This window comes from Daphnia pulex, chromosome 7 (genome assembly GCF_021134715.1).
Source record: "Daphnia pulex isolate KAP4 chromosome 7, ASM2113471v1".
NCBI lineage: Eukaryota > Metazoa > Arthropoda > Branchiopoda > Diplostraca > Daphniidae > Daphnia > Daphnia pulex.
The window spans coordinates 11744834-11763758 of NC_060023.1; the positions used below are offsets into that span (position 1 = coordinate 11744834).

General features: G+C 39.4%; 6 long non-coding RNA genes across 34 annotated transcripts; 3 read left to right on the plus strand and 3 right to left on the minus strand.

Moving 5' to 3' along the window:
* The first annotated feature begins 701 nt into the window (after positions 1-701).
* LOC124197556 lies at positions 702-5159 on the plus strand. Of its 12 annotated transcripts, none has more exons than XR_006876223.1 (11): positions 702-840; positions 912-1101; positions 2588-2672; positions 2757-2801; positions 2871-3063; positions 3132-3339; positions 3415-3491; positions 3552-3606; positions 4331-4523; positions 4583-4675; positions 5119-5157. It is a non-coding gene; the product is annotated as an uncharacterized LOC124197556 (long non-coding RNA). The 12 variants fall into 12 exon arrangements; XR_006876221.1 differs by lacking the exon at positions 5119-5157 and adding an exon at positions 4971-5092; XR_006876227.1 differs by lacking the exon at positions 5119-5157 and adding an exon at positions 4971-5065 and having other exon boundaries at positions 2738-2801.
* An 18-nt stretch (positions 5160-5177) lies between these two features.
* On the plus strand, positions 5178-6658 carry LOC124197551. Its single transcript, XR_006876198.1, has 4 exons — positions 5178-5448; positions 5556-5654; positions 5765-5949; positions 6020-6658. It is a non-coding gene; the product is annotated as an uncharacterized LOC124197551 (long non-coding RNA).
* Positions 6659-7267: 609 nt separating this feature from the next.
* Positions 7268-9044, minus strand: LOC124197558. Its single transcript, XR_006876233.1, has 4 exons — positions 8814-9044; positions 8628-8733; positions 8287-8543; positions 7268-7465 (listed from the first exon to the last, which is right to left on the minus strand). It is a non-coding gene; the product is annotated as an uncharacterized LOC124197558 (long non-coding RNA).
* Positions 9045-9291: 247 nt separating this feature from the next.
* LOC124197557 lies at positions 9292-11081 on the plus strand. The gene is made up of 4 exons (XR_006876232.1): positions 9292-9538; positions 9612-9720; positions 9805-10060; positions 10886-11081. It is a non-coding gene; the product is annotated as an uncharacterized LOC124197557 (long non-coding RNA).
* A 611-nt stretch (positions 11082-11692) lies between these two features.
* LOC124197552 lies at positions 11693-13172 on the minus strand. The gene is made up of 4 exons (XR_006876199.1): positions 12903-13172; positions 12697-12795; positions 12402-12586; positions 11693-12331 (listed from the first exon to the last, which is right to left on the minus strand). It is a non-coding gene; the product is annotated as an uncharacterized LOC124197552 (long non-coding RNA).
* Positions 13173-13191: 19 nt separating this feature from the next.
* On the minus strand, positions 13192-18498 carry LOC124197554. Of its 18 annotated transcripts, XR_006876219.1 has the most exons (16): positions 18262-18497; positions 17775-17898; positions 17180-17455; positions 16885-17104; positions 16641-16809; positions 16079-16533; positions 15793-15987; positions 15667-15702; positions 15559-15597; positions 15381-15476; positions 15029-15304; positions 14877-14953; positions 14762-14816; positions 13828-14020; positions 13676-13768; positions 13306-13380 (listed from the first exon to the last, which is right to left on the minus strand). It is a non-coding gene; the product is annotated as an uncharacterized LOC124197554 (long non-coding RNA). The 18 variants fall into 18 exon arrangements; XR_006876214.1 differs by having other exon boundaries at positions 15029-15597; positions 16079-16136; positions 16231-16533; XR_006876218.1 differs by lacking the exon at positions 15381-15476 and having other exon boundaries at positions 15029-15342.
* Positions 18499-18925: the final 427 nt, after the last annotated feature.

Consider the following 18925-nt stretch of genomic DNA (forward strand, 5'->3'; position numbering starts at 1 on the left):
CTCAACCTTCAGCAACAAGGCGAAACAAGGTCAAGGGAGGGGGGTGGCTGAGGGTGACTCACTTTGTTGTTGTAAATTAAACCATGTAATTTACATGCTTTAAATTATAACGCAACGCATGTATCGGGTTTCGTAAACACAACAAATGCGTTGCGTTTTTCAAAAATATGTTTTACTACAAAGTATAAACAAGTATCTGTAATGAGACAAAATTTTATCAAATATCTTCCAGTATTAAAATACCCTAGCCTACTTTAATTCAATATTAGTTTTGATGGATCAAAACATAGTAAAATAAAAAAAAGATAAATTCTTTTCTTGTAAACTAATTTGAAATTGGGGTTTATATTATTACAGAAACAAATAAAAACAATCTGTGATAACTTACAATAACGTTCCATATTATAACTTACAAGGTCGTTAATTGTACATAGCATTCCTATAGATTCAGAAAGGCTACCATTTTTTAATTGGTAGGTCATATCATGGATTCATGGTCATATGCTATTTTTATTTTATTATGAAAAAAATTCGCAAAAATCCCTTCCTAAATGCTAACGCTGAAAATTTCTACATAGCATTCATTTGGATTCAAAAAGGCTATCAAAAGCCGTCACCAGATGGGGGTTTTAACACTGACAGGGCAATAGCCCTCTATGGCTATTGCCCTGTCGGACCGGCATGGCAATAGATTTCACGCTTAGAAAAACAAAAATGTCACTCATCTAGACATCTACTGCCATCATTGCTGCTGCGTTTGCGCGTTTGCTGCGTTATCGAGGAATCGAGTTACTTATTTGGATTTCGATTAATCTGGAGAAATAAATCACATATTCCCGTGTGAGTACACCTGCAGTAAAAACCACCATAGTTTATTATACTAAAAGTTTCTTTTTGAAATTTCACATAAGTATGGACTGAAACTGTACAGTGCATGATGTTATAAAGCAAGCATGGTATATGCATATATGCTACGTGAAAACCCGAGCAAAATTGTCTACCTCGATAACATTATATTGCTGGATGTTCCTTTTAGTCACACCTTCCGCTGCCAAAATGTGTCTTTTTAGCCCAACAGTTGTGGAATCATGTACAATACAGGTTAGAGTTATTACTTTTCGAGGTCGAGTCTATTGCACCGTCGGGCTGACGGTGCTCGAATAGGGTTTTGCGCTATTGCACCGTCAGGCCGCTAGGGGCGCTCTGACGGCTGACGGTTGGGGGTACCCCTCTCTAGTCTCTACATCTGACGGCTGGAGCTACCCTACCCCTTTCTGACGGCTTGGTGTACGGACCCTATCCTTCCCGGACCCTACCCTTTCCAGAACCACCAGGCCGCTAGGGGCGCTGTGACGGCCGGGTGTGCCCTCCCCCTATCTGACGGCTGGAATGACCCTTCCCCTTTCTGAGGCTGGGTAGATTCAATGTTTCCAAATTCATCAGCCATGTTGATGTTGGTTGCCGGTTAACGTGACGGAAAATGAAACGAATGAAACTTGCGAGCGTGTCTTAAAGAAAATTCTTAATTGACAAATTCTGGCGGAAAACTTTTGCTCATCAGCGAAATAGTTTGTAAAAATGGCGGAATGAAAATTTTCTTGTTCGAATTTCATTCGTTTGCATATTTCTTTTTGACCCTTTTCCTTGTCTATATAATTTAAATAAGAACTGCGGTTGACTCTTTTAAGGTGAACTCCGTTTAGCTTAATTAAACTACTCAACAGATGGACGACGAAACGTAAGCTTGAAAAATACATCATCATTTGACAAACAAAACAAAAAACAAAACACTACCATCATGGCGGCGGTGATGACGACCAGTCAATCAGCTAGTTAAATGTCAGCCATGGCTGTGGTCAAGGTGTTTGATAGTCGTTGTGTTACATTGTTTCATTTCATTTGTTTGTTAGAATTTCTTAAATAACAGATTAGATCAATAACACGTGGAATGTTACGGTGTTATTCTTCATATTTTGAAGCAGGTATAAAGAGCTCGAAAAGTTGAGAATATTTTTTTTTAAAGAAAGCGTTGTGAAGTAAGTAAATAAAATCAAAAAAACATTATGAATAAGGTACCCCCGATTAAATGTCACAGCCGCAAAGCGCCTTTAGCGGCCTGACGGTTGTGGTTACGGTACGGTACCCAGCCGTCAGAATGGGGAAGGGTTACTCCAGCCGTCAGAAAGGGGTAGGGGAACTCCTACCCTAAACGTCAGAAAAGGGGAGGGTACACAGCACCCAGCCGTAGAGAGGCCCAGCCGTCACAGCGCCTCTAGTGGCCTGACGGTTCTGGAAAGGGGGTACAGTGGTACACCCAGCCGTCAGAAATGGGGAGGATACACCTAGCCGTCAGAAAGGGTGAGGGTACACCCAGCCGTCAGAAAGGGGGAGGGTAGATTCAGCCGTCAGATAGAGATGGTACCCCCAACCACCAGCCGTCAGAGCGCCCCTAGCGGCCTGACGGTGCAACAGCACAAAACCGCATTCGAGCACCGTCAGCCTGACGGTGCAATAGAATTTTCGACTTTTCGATCTATTACCACATTGATCAAATTTGACTCCCAGATTATTGTAATTTATTGAACAGGTTCATTCATGCTGTGAATTATAAATGCTTCTGTATCATGCGTATTTGGTTGTACCTCCTACATCAAATGGAGGCTGTTTGGGAGGTAAAGTAAAAGTGTAATTGAAGTTGTGTTTTTGGGTATTGAAAATGCTTTCCAATTAAATGCAGTTTTGTTTCTTTGAGATAGTCATGATAGTTCTTCACTGCTGACCTGAACAAACACCTATCAAAAGTAAGCTGTTTTATAATCTATAAGGTTTTTTTTTAATTAATTTCACTCTCGTTGTCATTTATTGTGCAGGTTCATTCATGCCTGTTAATGATTGATGCTTCTGTACCAGGCATATTTTGGTGTTTTGGCAGAAATTTATCAACGTCAAAGTCAAGAAATTGGACAGTGTCGAGTCTGAGACCAATTTGAAAATACTGGGCAGCAAATTTGACACTGGATCTCAGCTGTGCCCACTCTGAGCAGTTCAACTGCAGACCTCCAGGTAGTAATTTTACTCTTGTTTCATGTCACCTACTACCTGTCATCACCACATTGTATCATTTCACCTAGTTGTTGCTACCTTTAAAACGGTTATGTACATTTTCGAACCGTTTGACATGTCTCGACTTAACTACATGCAGCTAGCGTTATTTTTGCAGCCCACGGGATAGGTTGCCATTACGTTGACGACTGGAGCGTCTTTCCAGGTCCTGTTTGCGACCTTTCGGTTTTGTTTATTGTCAATGTGAATGGTCGTTTGAAGATTTGCCAGGTTCCAGTAAGGGTTTCGGTGCTTTTTTTTATTACAAGTAGATAGCTACTGATATTTTTATCTTTTTAAATTTTTCAACAGGAGATCTGCTAAAAGAGGGCTACCGTCTTTCTTTCGGTTTCATCGGTTTCTTTTCATCAATCCAATGAACAACACTGGTGAGTTGTCAGTTACCCTTGCTACCTTCATGGGAAAACTTTACAGCTACTCTCTTTCAGAAATTCAGACTTCAATGAAGAATCTTGGCAGCAATTCAGTCTAAACTGTGACAAAGTACGTTCTTTTTTATTTTACCTGTATTATTAAGCTTTTAACTCTTTAGTGGTAAATTAGATTAGGCAACACTATCTTCGTTGTGAATTTCAGTCAAGTTATTTTACTTATTGACTGATTTTAATACGATCGTCTTCTTTCGCGTATCGACCGACAGATGCTAGGCCCTTCCATTTGTATCTTCACTTGTCTTCCTCGTTTTTAAGTAGCTTCAACTCCAAACTGCCGTGTAGTTCTTGAAATTGAGCGTTTTAAAAATAGTAATCTAATAGATCTCGTTGGGAAAAGTGTTCGCGTGATGTTCACTCTGATGATCAAGGTGCAAACATCAGAGCCTGATAGGACGACTGTACACACTTCCTTTTCCTGCCGGTTATTAACTTTTAAGATTTCGCCAAATTCATTTAAGGGAAATGTGTCGTTCCTCTTGAGTCAGCGGTAAGGATAGGAAACAATAAGAAAATAACCGCTCATCGGTGAGGTCGAAAAGTTTAGTTGTCCAATTTTCACTGGTCGTTAGATAACTGTTTGGTCTGTTCCAACAGAGTGTGGCGTGTCAGTCGTCAAAAGATCAGCATTTGTTGGTCAACCTCTCACAAAACCAGCAAATGCTCGATGTAATAAACAACGCTCTTCTTTAACAATGAACTTGAAAAGCTATAATTGCTACAGTGCATAAGTTTTAGTAGATATTTTAAGATTGAGGTAGTAATTGTGTTAGTAGATTATATTTTACACACAGACATGGGAACAGTGGGAGACAACAAGAAGGTGCAGTCGGACATGTGAAAGGAGTAAGAATTGAACACGGGACATTTGGAATCAGCAAACAGTTGCCACAACCATTACATCATTTTCATTCTTCCATTTTGGGCGATCTAAGGACTCGAAACTATTTTTAAATGGATACCTGTCTGGTAGAGTGATAGAATGTTACATTTTTTTATGTTTTATTATTAGCTTTTTTTTGGTTTAGCTTGTATCACTTACGCCGGAGTCCCGTGTTCAAATTCCTGGCGTAGGCTGTTGTAGATTCCTTCAGACGTGTTGGTGTGGGAGATTCGTTCAGGTGTGTAAGTAGGAAAATTTGTTACAAATTTTAAGCGTGTTTTTGGAATTTTTGAGTATTGAAACACTAGATCTCACTGAAGGGCGTCAATTGGTGTCTTATTTGATGGGAACTGCATAGTTAAAGAACTATCTGTCAATCGCCCAATTCCGATTTGAGGAATAAAATTATTTTGAAAAGTAGAATTTCCGCTAACTCTAGACTTGAATTCGATAGAAATGACTATTGACAACAGCCTTTATGAAGTGCGACGAATTCCTATAAAATGAGATATTGAATTTTCTTAATTTTAAAGGGAGACGTTCTGGAGAATATTTTCAAAAAAAAAGTGGTTCGAAATGGAAGATTTATTCATTCATCGAAGAAACGAGTCAATTTAAGTAAATGTCAATTTGGATAAAGTGAGTTTTAAGCCGGTATTAATTTGATATTGTTTGTTGTAGACCCATCCCCGGCAACGTCAACCTGCAGAAGGAAGAGGCCAGTTTGCATGTCCTTCACTTTCGAAGGTCACGGAGATCATTACGTAAAAATGATAAAACTTTCATGCAGTGGTGTAGAGGTTGGGTGAGAACGACACGTGTTGCTTCATTAGAAGTAGGAACAATTGCCGCAAGGCTTGAGTTGAGAGGTAAGGGTGAGAAAAAGTCGTATAAAAGGAGAGAGAAAAGGCCACAGTGATCAGTCGAGTTAGCGTCTCCGACACGGGAACAACTGCAGCACTATTGGTCTCCAACTGCCTTCTTCATCTCATTATCAGTTCGCAATCATGGGTAAATAATCAATTTTAATTCGAGTCGTGAATGAATTCTATCTTATGTTAGTTGTTGAAATGACTAGTTGTATTCGAAAATTAATTTTTAAATCGTTTATTGTACAGTTAACTATGACGCCGGGCTGCAGTTGGGTGTTGCATCGTTGATGTCGACCACGAGAGAAAATCGTACTGCAACATACTCTGCTCCATCTTAAAACATGGGTAAATATTCTGTTTGTTTTTAACATGGAGTTGTGAATCATTCCATATTTTTCTATTCGTTAATTTACTAGTTCTAACTAATAATTAATGTTAAATTATTTTTTGTCTAGTTGACTATGGGTCGTGCTGCTGCTGGGTGTTGTATCGTTGATGGCTGGGGAGGCTACGGGAGTACCGGTGTCTTCTGGGTATGGTGGTACCAAACCGCAACGCCGCCGCTTTACTACACAACGAAGTCAACATACGGAACATCTATTTCCCGAGGCCCCTAAATACTACACCACCAAGGCTCTAAGTATTAAACTAAAACCTACCGATGCCTCATCTAACTATACTAATGCTCCCATGTACTATTCTGTTCCCAGCTACTACACCGAGGATCTAACTTGTTACATCACCGAAACGCCCAAGTACTGCACTACAATCTACGTTGCCCCAGCTTACACCACGAAGGAAGCCGAGTACTACACCACGAAGGGAGCCGAGTACTACACCACGAAGGGAGCCGAGTACTACACCACGAAGGGAGCCGAGTACTACACCACGAAGGGAGCCGAGTACTACACCACGAAGGGAGCCGAGTACTACACCACGAAGGGAGCCGAGTACTACACCACGAAGGGAGCCGAGTACTACACCACGAAGGGAGCCGATAATTCGTACCACGTTGAACCGGATTACTAAACCGATGCTCCAGTTTACTACACTACAACCTGCGCTTTCTCCCAGATACGACACCACCAAGGCAACCGAGTTACATCACTACTTACGCTACTACCACCTACTGCACCGAAGTATTACTCTGTCCCGAGTTATTACACCACTAAGGCAGCCGACTATTACACCATAAACTACGCTTCCGCAACTTACTACATGGAGCTTCCTTAATGCCAGAGCCGACTATTTGAGTTTATTATTATTCGTCGGTTGTCTTTTCATAATCATTGGTCACTGGGAGTAATTGTTGATCTTAAATGAGTAAATAAAAATTTTAATGCGGGTAATTCTTTTGCAAGACTTTGGTAGTAACTTCAAGCCTGTCAATGTTGTTTCATGTTTCAAAGGTGATTACTGCCATAGTCACTCTACATACGGACATGTTCTAGCGGTTTAACGATGATATTTCAAGGGTAAGTTACGAACAAACTTGTAACTGTTGGATCTGTTAAAGGGAAGTGGCTGATTTTGGTATAAATGAAAGACTTTGAAGTTGAGATAATTCCTAAACAAGATTTGATGTTAACTAAAAGACAATGAACAAAAAACTTATAAAAAGAATTGTGTTATATTGTCCCACCTCCACCCACAATTCCACCACATTTTACAGTCACATACACATATACAAACATACATACACTTGAGTTAACCCGTTGGCTGCCACGCCATACAACCCGTAGGTTGCTTTCTACTAATCTACGTGCCACGTCTGAAGGATCCATGACCAAGTGGGACTTGCCATTGCTGACAAGTCCGTGCTGACAAGGGGAGGACTAAGGTGCATTGCCTTTTAACAGGCTTGCCTTGCGGCAAAGTTTGGGCTTGGCGACTCCCCGGCCCCGCGGCTTTTAAACCACGAGACCGAACAGCGCGGCCCGTGCAGTGGAGAACAAAGGTGTGGCAGCCAACGGGTTAACTAACACTAACACAATAATACCAACAATACGATGATCCACGTTGATGACGAGTCTCGGTGTCGGTCGCGATTTCACCGAGTTTCGTTCGCACCAGGAGCAGGGGCAACGTCCGACGGAGACCGGTGACGATTGTTAAAGATGGGAAAATCCATCTTCTCGACGTCTCCTCTGCATTACCTGAATCAAGACAAACAATTCTTATTAAGTGACATGCCAATAACAGTTATATAATAGTCACATAATACATATGGGATCATTGATCTGTTTTTTTTGCTCAAAACTTCAAAGGCGCGCTTTAAATTGCTTAAAATCTACCTAACAATATTGAGAACTGTACACATATCAAAGCTCACTTGCTAGTCTAAAAAAAAAATTCCGGAAGTAGACCGGAAGTAACCACAGCGCCTCAACCATTGAGCTGTCATCAAATTAAACCACATATTCGTGATCTCCATGAAATTTGGGGTCGATTAGGTGTGATTTAAACGAAATCCAAAATTTGGCCAAAATCGAGAATTTTCCTGAACTTATAGTTCAGGAAAATTTTCGAAACCGGAAGTACGAAAACGTAAAAAATATAACATGAACTTTACTACAAATTTTACGAGGATCACGAATATGTGGTTCTTTTGCTCCTCAAATGAATATTTACTGAACTACAGACTGAAATGAGCAAACCGGAAGTAGAAAAAAAGCAAAATATCGAAAATTTAACAAGTGAGCTTTGTTGCTGGCATAGTAATCGTCAGTTATCACTAAATATTTCAAAAAAATAACTGCCGATAAATGTTAAAAGACATGTGCAAAGTTTCTGAAACTGACTGTTTTGACAGCTGCAAATTTTCAAAAAGCCATCTAGCGTTGGAAAAAATAAACTTCAATGTTAAACTTTGTTGGCGCGTAAGAAAGGCCTGATTTTGGAAACTACTACACAGACAGAGTCTAACTCAACTAGACTATTGTAGATAACCTACGAAAATAAGTCAAATGTTGGGTACCTGGGCATAATCCCGTGGTGAATGATGACAGGTGTGTCACAGCGGGCGGAAGCGAACACTGAAGTAATTTAATTCGCCAATGAAGCACAAGAAGCAGCGTACGTCGTGAAGATAAGGACCCAGACGTTGGTAGAAGTCCTTCTTCTTTCATGGACAAAAACCAGCGTTGGCTCAGGACTCACGATTCCATGAAGAATCTGCGTTGTAGATTGAAACTGGCGGCCGACTCGCGATCTCAGAGGACGTCATAAATAGTTCTGTAAAAATGAGTTGGGAATTAAAAGGAAGCTTAAACAAAATTAACTCATAGTAGCATGGTAAAAGGTGATAATGATGTTTACCTTTATCATTTCGTTGACGAATTCAAAAAGACATTTGACTTTCATCAAGCAGATCTGGAAATGTACTAAATACACCTCTTCATGTACATTCACTGAAACTGGAACTCTAAGTAGCAATGGGATAAGGAAAATTGTCTTTATTATTTACAAATTTACACAAATTATATATGAAAAACAAAACTCTACCTATCTCTCAGCTGGGTTGCCTTCTGAGCGGCTGCAGAAACAGTTGTACACTCGACAAACATTCTGACAACACTTGCAAGATTCAGAAAAGATCCTATGGTCCATAGCACAAGAACTTTGTCTAATTCCACTGTATGTAGGCTTTAAATATGAGTTTCAGGCTTTTGACAGCATAAGGATCTAGTGGATGGAAAGTGACTGAGCACTAAGTCAACTTGTTGGAATGATGGACTGACTTTCTAGAATTTGAAGAAATGGATGTAATATATACAAAATAAGGAAACTAGGTCAAAATAAACCTACTTGAGTATTCGAAATCACAGAAAAATAAGTATACAAATTACAATAGCAACAATTTGTTTCGCCAAGTTACATGATGCAGGCTGTATGACAAAATTAACTGTAGACAGTGGCATCTAGCGGTCAGTAAAGAAGGGTTGCTGACAGTTGAACTCCAAAGAGCAAAGACAGAAGAACTCCACCGACAATAGAACCCTTCTGTGATTCCGAATACTCAATTGAACTTCGTTTGTGTAGGTTTATTTTGACCTAGTTTCCTTATTTGACTCATATTTGAAGCCTGCATACAGTGGAATTAGACAAAAGGTCTTGTGCATGAACCATGGATCTTTTCTGAATCTTGCAAGTGTAACCTGTGTCAGATTGTTTGTCGAGTGTACAACTGTTTCTACAGCCGCTCAGAAGGCAACCCAGCTGAAAGATAGGTAGAGTTTTGTTTTTCATGTGTAAATTTGTAAATAATATAAATAATTTTCCTTATCCAATTGCTAATTACAGTTCCAGTTTCAGTGAATGTACACGAAGAGTGTGAGTGCATTTAGTACATTTCCAGATCTGCTTGATCAAAGTCTAATGTCTTTCTGAATTCGTCACCCAAATGATAAAGGTAAACATCATTATCACCTTTTACCATGCTACTATGAGTTAATTTTGTTTAAGCTTCCTTTTAATTCCCAACTTATTTTTACAGAAATATTTATGACGTCCTCTGAGATCGCGAGTCGGCCGCCAGTTTCAATCTACAACGCAGTTTCTTCATGGATCGTGAGTCCTGAACCAGCGCTGGTTTTTGTCCATGACAGAAGAAGGACTTCTACCAACGTTCGGGTCCTTATCTTCACCACGTACGCTGCTTCTTGTGCTTCATTGGCGAATTAAATAACTTCAGTGTTCGCTTCCGCCCGCTGTGACACACCTGTCATCATTCACCACGGGATTATGCCCAGGTACCCAACATTTGATTTATTTTCGTAGGTTATCTACCAATAGTCTAGTTGAGTTAGACTCTGTCTTGTGTAGTAGTTTCCAAAATCAGGCCTTTCTTACGCGCCAACGAAGTTTAACATTGAAGTTTCTTTTTTCCAACGCTAGATGGCTTTTTGAAAATTTGAAGCTGTCAAAACAGTCAGTTTCAGAAACTTTGCACATGTCTTTTAACATTTATCGGCAGTTATTTTTTTGAAATATTTAGTGATAACTGACGATTACTATGCCAGCAACAAAGCTCACTTGTTAAATTTTCGATATTTTGTTTTTTTTTTCTACTTCCGGTTTGCTCATTTCAGTCTGCAGTTCAGTAAATATTCATTTGAGGAGCAAAAGAACCACATATTCGTGATCCTCGTAAAATTTGTGGTAAAGTTCATGTTATCTTTTTTACGTTTTCGTACTTCCGGTTTCGAAAATTTTCCTGAACTATAGTTCAGGAAAATTCTCGATTTTGGCCAAATTTTGGATTTCGTTTAAATCACACCTAATCGACCCCAAATTTCATGGAGATCACGAATATGTGGTTTAATTTGATGACAGCTCAATGGTTGAGGCGCTGTGGTTACTTCCGGTCTACTTCCGGAATTTTTTTTTTTAGACTAGCAAGTGAGCTTTGTTATGTGTACAGTTCTCAATATTCTTAGGTAGATTTTAAGCAATTTAAAGCGCGCCTTTGAAGTTTTGAGCAAAAAAAACAGATCAATGATCCCATATGTATTATGTGACTATTATATAACTGTTATTGGCATGTCACTTAATAAGAATTGTTTGTCTTGATTCAGGTAATGCAGAGGAGACGTCGAGAAGATGGATTTTCCCATCTTTAACAATCGTCACCGGTCTCCGTCGGACGTTGCCCCTGCTCCTGGTGCGAACGAAACTCGGTGAAATCGCGACCGACACCGAGACTCGTCATCAACGTGGATCATCGTATTGTTGGTATTATTGTGTTAGTGTTAGTTAACCCGTTGGCTGCCACACCTTTGTTCTCCACTGCACGGGCCGCGCTGTTCGGTCTCGTGGTTTAAAAGCCGCGGGGCCGGGGAGTCGCCAAGCCCAAACTTTGCCGCAAGGCAAGCCTGTTAAAAGGCAATGCACCTTAGTCCTCCCCTTGTCAGCACGGACTTGTCAGCAATGGCAAGTCCCACTTGGTCATGGATCCTTCAGACGTGGCACGTAGATTAGTAGAAAGCAACCTACGGGTTGTATGGCGTGGCAGCCAACGGGTTAACTCAAGTGTATGTATGTTTGTATATGTGTATGTGACTGTAAAATGTGGTGGAATTGTGGGTGGAGGTGGGACAATATAACACAATTCTTTTTATAAGTTTTTTGTTCATTGTCTTTTAGTTAACATCAAATCTTGTTTAGGAATTATCTCAACTTCAAAGTCTTTCATTTATACCAAAATCAGCCACTTCCCTTTAACAGATCCAACAGTTACAAGTTTGTTCGTAACTTACCCTTGAAATATCATCGTTAAACCGCTAGAACATGTCCGTATGTAGAGTGACTATGGCAGTAATCACCTTTGAAACATGAAACAACATTGACAGGCTTGAAGTTACTACCAAAGTCTTGCAAAAGAATTACCCGCATTAAAATTTTTATTTACTCATTTAAGATCAACAATTACTCCCAGTGACCAATGATTATGAAAAGACAACCGACGAATAATAATAAACTCAAATAGTCGGCTCTGGCATTAAGGAAGCTCCATGTAGTAAGTTGCGGAAGCGTAGTTTATGGTGTAATAGTCGGCTGCCTTAGTGGTGTAATAACTCGGGACAGAGTAATACTTCGGTGCAGTAGGTGGTAGTAGCGTAAGTAGTGATGTAACTCGGTTGCCTTGGTGGTGTCGTATCTGGGAGAAAGCGCAGGTTGTAGTGTAGTAAACTGGAGCATCGGTTTAGTAATCCGGTTCAACGTGGTACGAATTATCGGCTCCCTTCGTGGTGTAGTACTCGGCTCCCTTCGTGGTGTAGTACTCGGCTCCCTTCGTGGTGTAGTACTCGGCTCCCTTCGTGGTGTAGTACTCGGCTCCCTTCGTGGTGTAGTACTCGGCTCCCTTCGTGGTGTAGTACTCGGCTCCCTTCGTGGTGTAGTACTCGGCTCCCTTCGTGGTGTAGTACTCGGCTTCCTTCGTGGTGTAAGCTGGGGCAACGTAGATTGTAGTGCAGTACTTGGGCGTTTCGGTGATGTAACAAGTTAGATCCTCGGTGTAGTAGCTGGGAACAGAATAGTACATGGGAGCATTAGTATAGTTAGATGAGGCATCGGTAGGTTTTAGTTTAATACTTAGAGCCTTGGTGGTGTAGTATTTAGGGGCCTCGGGAAATAGATGTTCCGTATGTTGACTTCGTTGTGTAGTAAAGCGGCGGCGTTGCGGTTTGGTACCACCATACCCAGAAGACACCGGTACTCCCGTAGCCTCCCCAGCCATCAACGATACAACACCCAGCAGCAGCACGACCCATAGTCAACTAGACAAAAAATAATTTAACATTAATTATTAGTTAGAACTAGTAAATTAACGAATAGAAAAATATGGAATGATTCACAACTCCATGTTAAAAACAAACAGAATATTTACCCATGTTTTAAGATGGAGCAGAGTATGTTGCAGTACGATTTTCTCTCGTGGTCGACATCAACGATGCAACACCCAACTGCAGCCCGGCGTCATAGTTAACTGTACAATAAACGATTTAAAAATTAATTTTCGAATACAACTAGTCATTTCAACAACTAACATAAGATAGAATTCATTCACGACTCGAATTAAAATTGATTATTTACCCATGATTGCGAACTGATAATGAGATGAAGAAGGCAGTTGGAGACCAATAGTGCTGCAGTTGTTCCCGTGTCGGAGACGCTAACTCGACTGATCACTGTGGCCTTTTCTCTCTCCTTTTATACGACTTTTTCTCACCCTTACCTCTCAACTCAAGCCTTGCGGCAATTGTTCCTACTTCTAATGAAGCAACACGTGTCGTTCTCACCCAACCTCTACACCACTGCATGAAAGTTTTATCATTTTTACGTAATGATCTCCGTGACCTTCGAAAGTGAAGGACATGCAAACTGGCCTCTTCCTTCTGCAGGTTGACGTTGCCGGGGATGGGTCTACAACAAACAATATCAAATTAATACCGGCTTAAAACTCACTTTATCCAAATTGACATTTACTTAAATTGACTCGTTTCTTCGATGAATGAATAAATCTTCCATTTCGAACCACTTTTTTTTTGAAAATATTCTCCAGAACGTCTCCCTTTAAAATTAAGAAAATTCAATATCTCATTTTATAGGAATTCGTCGCACTTCATAAAGGCTGTTGTCAATAGTCATTTCTATCGAATTCAAGTCTAGAGTTAGCGGAAATTCTACTTTTCAAAATAATTTTATTCCTCAAATCGGAATTGGGCGATTGACAGATAGTTCTTTAACTATGCAGTTCCCATCAAATAAGACACCAATTGACGCCCTTCAGTGAGATCTAGTGTTTCAATACTCAAAAATTCCAAAAACACGCTTAAAATTTGTAACAAATTTTCCTACTTACACACCTGAACGAATCTCCCACACCAACACGTCTGAAGGAATCTACAACAGCCTACGCCAGGAATTTGAACACGGGACTCCGGCGTAAGTGATACAAGCTAAACCAAAAAAAAGCTAATAATAAAACATAAAAAAATGTAACATTCTATCACTCTACCAGACAGGTATCCATTTAAAAATAGTTTCGAGTCCTTAGATCGCCCAAAATGGAAGAATGAAAATGATGTAATGGTTGTGGCAACTGTTTGCTGATTCCAAATGTCCCGTGTTCAATTCTTACTCCTTTCACATGTCCGACTGCACCTTCTTGTTGTCTCCCACTGTTCCCATGTCTGTGTGTAAAATATAATCTACTAACACAATTACTACCTCAATCTTAAAATATCTACTAAAACTTATGCACTGTAGCAATTATAGCTTTTCAAGTTCATTGTTAAAGAAGAGCGTTGTTTATTACATCGAGCATTTGCTGGTTTTGTGAGAGGTTGACCAACAAATGCTGATCTTTTGACGACAGACACGCCACACTCTGTTGGAACAGACCAAACAGTTATCTAACGACCAGTGAAAATTGGACAACTAAACTTTTCGACCTCACCGATGAGCGGTTATTTTCTTATTGTTTCCTATCCTTACCGCTGACTCAAGAGGAACGACACATTTCCCTTAAATGAATTTGGCGAAATCTTAAAAGTTAATAACCGGCAGGAAAAGGAAGTGTGTACAGTCGTCCTATCAGGCTCTGATGTTTGCACCTTGATCATCAGAGTGAACATCACGCGAACACTTTTCCCAACGAGATCTATTAGATTACTATTTTTAAAACGCTCAATTTCAAGAACTACACGGCAGTTTGGAGTTGAAGCTACTTAAAAACGAGGAAGAGTGGAAGACAAGTGAAGATACAAATGGAAGGGCCTAGCATCTGTCGGTCGATACGCGAAAGACGACGATCGTATTAAAATCAGTCAATAAGTAAAATAACTTGACTGAAATTCACAACGAAGATAGTGTTGCCTAATCTAATTTACCACTAAAGAGTTAAAAGCTTAATAAATTAATAATACAGGTAAGATAAAAAAAGAACGTACTTTGTCACAGTTTAGACTGAATTGCTGCCAAGATTCTTCATTGAAGTCTGAATTTCTGAAAGAGAGTAGCTGTCAAGTTTTCCCATGAAGGTAGCAAGGGTAACTGACAACTCACCAGTGTTGTTCATTGGATTGATGAAAAGAAACCGATGAAACCGAAAGAAAGACGGTAGCCCTCTTTTAGCAGATCTCCTGTTGAAAAATTTAAAAAGATAAAAATATCAGTAGCTATCTACTTGTAATAAAAAAAAGCACCGAAACCCTTACTGGAACCTGGCAAATCTTCAAACGACCATTCACATTGACAATAAACAAAACCGAAAGGTCGCAAACAGGACCTGGAAAGACGCTCCAGTCGTCAACGTAATGGCAATCTATCCCGTGGGCTGCAAAAATAACGCTAGCTGCATGTAGTTAAGTCGAGACATGTCATGTTAGAAAAATTTAAAGTTGTGTTTCCAACTTTGGAACATTTATTGCCGCAGAGAACGGCCTCGATACAGTATCGATGTCGGAACGGTAGCGCTTTGATTCAAATCGATTCTGGAGTCAAATGGAGTGTAAGAAATAATCTATGACCACTGCAAATAATAAAAATATATAATTATCCAATTTATACCTATAACTAATATCAGTTAAAGGAAACAAAGTCAACATTTGAACAGTGTTTCACTCAAACACATTTTCACGAAGCAGTGGATGACACAAATTTATCCTGTCAAAAGTTTTAGGGTTTCTATGTAACAAACCGTTGAATGCTGAATTTAAACTTCGGCCATTGAAGAGTTACAGCATACCTGTGCCATCGCTATAGTGATATGCAGTATTTTATCGTGCTAGAACAGATAAAGATTAATAAATTTTCCATCCATTCCCAGCCTTTCAAACACTGTTTTCTTCAATACCTGATTAATTGTTTGTATAGATAGAACGATGACGAGCTGAGAAGACAAATTTCATTAATCAATATAGAACAAGTTAGTTTTTTAAAATGAAAACATGCATACAATCAAAGGTTGCAATAGCCTTACCCAATAATCTTGTGGCTCGTGTTATAGAAGATTGTTGGCTTGTGTATCAGCAGAGTCAAAAGATTTTAAAGTTATCAAACTCTATTTTTATGTCCGGTGAACCCTTGGCTGCTTGCTGACGATCCCGCAGTCACCGGAACCAACGTCGATATATCCAGTGGCCACAATTTGTCTTCAACAGTGATATATTTAGGCCTGATGTGGAAATATGGTCAGTGTCAGTGTTGATACACATATAGTATTCAGATGGGAATTCCTACTATTTCGGGCAAAACATTTTGTGTACCTTCAGCAGTGGTTCAGGTTGGGTGTGTCAGACACTGAATGCTCGAGTTCACTTCCCACTGGATTCGGTAAGCAGTGCCAATAAAGATGAAGAAAAATAGCCTATACTTGCAGTTTTATTTGTGGTGAATGAAATGATGGTGATTAACTCACAGAATTAAATTTTCTTGTAACAAAAAATCCTTTCAACGTGGATATTGAAATTCCTGATGCAACATGTAAACCAAACCATTTATGCCTAGCGACTTGTTCTGATGAGGGAATCCAGTTTAACAGCTACTGCAACATATGGTACCATCCAACTACATGAGACAGGCGCACTGGGTTACATTACGGTAGAATCTGTCCACGGCTACGTGAGAGTTGTTCATGTGGGATTCGGATTCGGTCATCCAGACAAAAGATTTACGCAAATGACAAGTCGTGGGAACCACAGGCATGTCCAGCGGTAGCACACTATACATATAATTAAGCTGGTTGGTAGCAATCAATCTACATTGGATTGAGCAAATGCAAGCGAAAATAATCGACATAATGCAGATGATCAACACACAATTACCAACCTGATGGAGCGAGAAGAATTGCATATTCTGATGCCATCTTTTCCCGTGCAGATTTCAGTGTAGTAGATGTCCTAGGTCTAAACTCTTTGACCCGATTGCTTTCCTTTGTTGCCTTATCTTAAGTTGGTCACACACTAACTCTTCCGGTCAAGCTGCCGTTTTCCTTTCACTGAAATTTCGAAAACTTTAACAAATATACCTTCACCTTGTTAATATCATCTCGCTGACAGTTTGATTGCTTTACCATGAGATATGGCTCGAATTGCAATCCTTCAGTCCTTTGTGAAAAATTCCATCGTCAGCAGGAGGAGATGAACTGATGACTAAACTCAGTAGGGCACAAGACAACAGCAAACGTGAAAGTGTGGAGAAGCGAATCGTCGGAGGGAGTACCATCTTATTTCGTTGATAACAGCAGCAAAACGTCGAGCCTTTTTCGTCGAAACGCGGTTAGTAATGGGAACCTACAAGAAAATCAAAACACGTTGCCATAGTAATTAAGCTTTGAAATCCACGAAAGAATTATGCATTTTCAATACTTGTATCTATTTGCCACCTTTTGTCGTTTTCTTCCTATTCAGAGCGACGAACGGCGACGATGAAACGACCTCAATAATAACCGATCAAATATGGGAACATAAAGAGCTCCAATGAATTAGGCAGTAGGCAAATCGTGATTGGTTTTGGTAGGTAAAAATTCTCCCGCCAGCATAACGGACATGTACGTGTGCTTTTGCTTGCGTTACATTTTTTTTTTTAGTTCATGTCCATCAGCGTCATTTTTGGGCTGCTGTCACCAAATGGAAGAACAACATCTATTGTTAAAATAATAAAATTGCATTAAAAAAAACTTTTGAATTTATGCAAACTAATTAGTTGAATAAGAACGGACATCGACATCAGTCCACAACATAAATAATTTCTTAATTTAAAATTGTAATGGATTTTTAAAAATAATATCGTAGGCCTACAACTGCAACTGTTACGTGCTTTGGCCTTTTTCCTTCATGTATACATATGAAAATTGAAGAAATCCACATTACTCATTAAAACAATCACCCTTGGCCCTTGGCTATCAACGTAGAAAAATTCCTTTTAATCCTAAAAGATAATTTTTATTTTTCACTGTCTTACCGTATAGGGTCTTCTAATGTTTTCTTTCGCATCAACGTGAGAGGTCGCAAATTCCTGCACATTGAACAACACCACAAAACAGCTTGAACATCATCTGGCTGATATAGCCTAGCGGCTGCCTAGCCTATGGAGTATGGACAAAAGAAGATTAAATAATCACACACAAATAAATGTCATTTAGAAAATATCAATATAGTTGACAAAACTATGCAACAACTTTTACCAACTTAAAATTGTTCATGATGGTAGAAGGAAGGGATATTAAAACTTTTTTCTGGGATCGACCAATGTAGGAGGAAAGAAAATTAAACTTTTTTCTGGGTTCGACAAATGAAGAAAAACAAAGACATCAAACCTGAACAGCTAGACTTGTTGCTATTCAACTTAAAAGTAGCAAATTTGAGGATAGAGATGTAATTTTGTAATTTTGGTCAAAATAAAAACCAACTAATAAGATACACAGAATAATGTAACTGATAGCACTTACTTCTTTTCCATCACAGAGTAAATTTTTTTTGTGATTGATTGGTGTAATCTCGGAATTGGTGTACGTAATCGGTGTATTTCTGAGGTTTATACGTGAATAAGAAGATGGGAACCCGTTCGCACATCTGCTATCGATTGAACAAAAGAAAAACGAGAGAAGTTCCGGAAATTCACTACGATGAAGTAATTCATATGATGAAACTAATAAATATGTTGAATTAAAAAGCTCTACAATGCTACAAAGTACAAACGCTTAACATGCTTTGGTCGTGAATTTTGACTTTCTAATTTCAAACTTTCATGCTTTCGATATGCTTCGGGATTTCGATCAACGCGACTCCTTTCACGCCTTTCACGCTTTCAGCATGCTTTCAGTTTCAGTTACTTTCAGAAAGAGGAATCTGCAGACGAACTTTATTGAACAAGCGGCGTTGCCGGTTTAGAATAATGATTGGCCTGACGTGAACTAGGATGCGGTGCTGCCATCTGCCAATGTCGAAAAAAGATTGTATTATTGTTTATTAGATTTTTTTATATAGCCATTAACAATTTTCCCATTACACATTAGCCAGTTATTTAATCGCATAAAAGAAATGCGAACTGTCTAATATTATTACATATTATGCAACCGAAGTTATTATACACTTTGTCGATGAGTGTAGAGC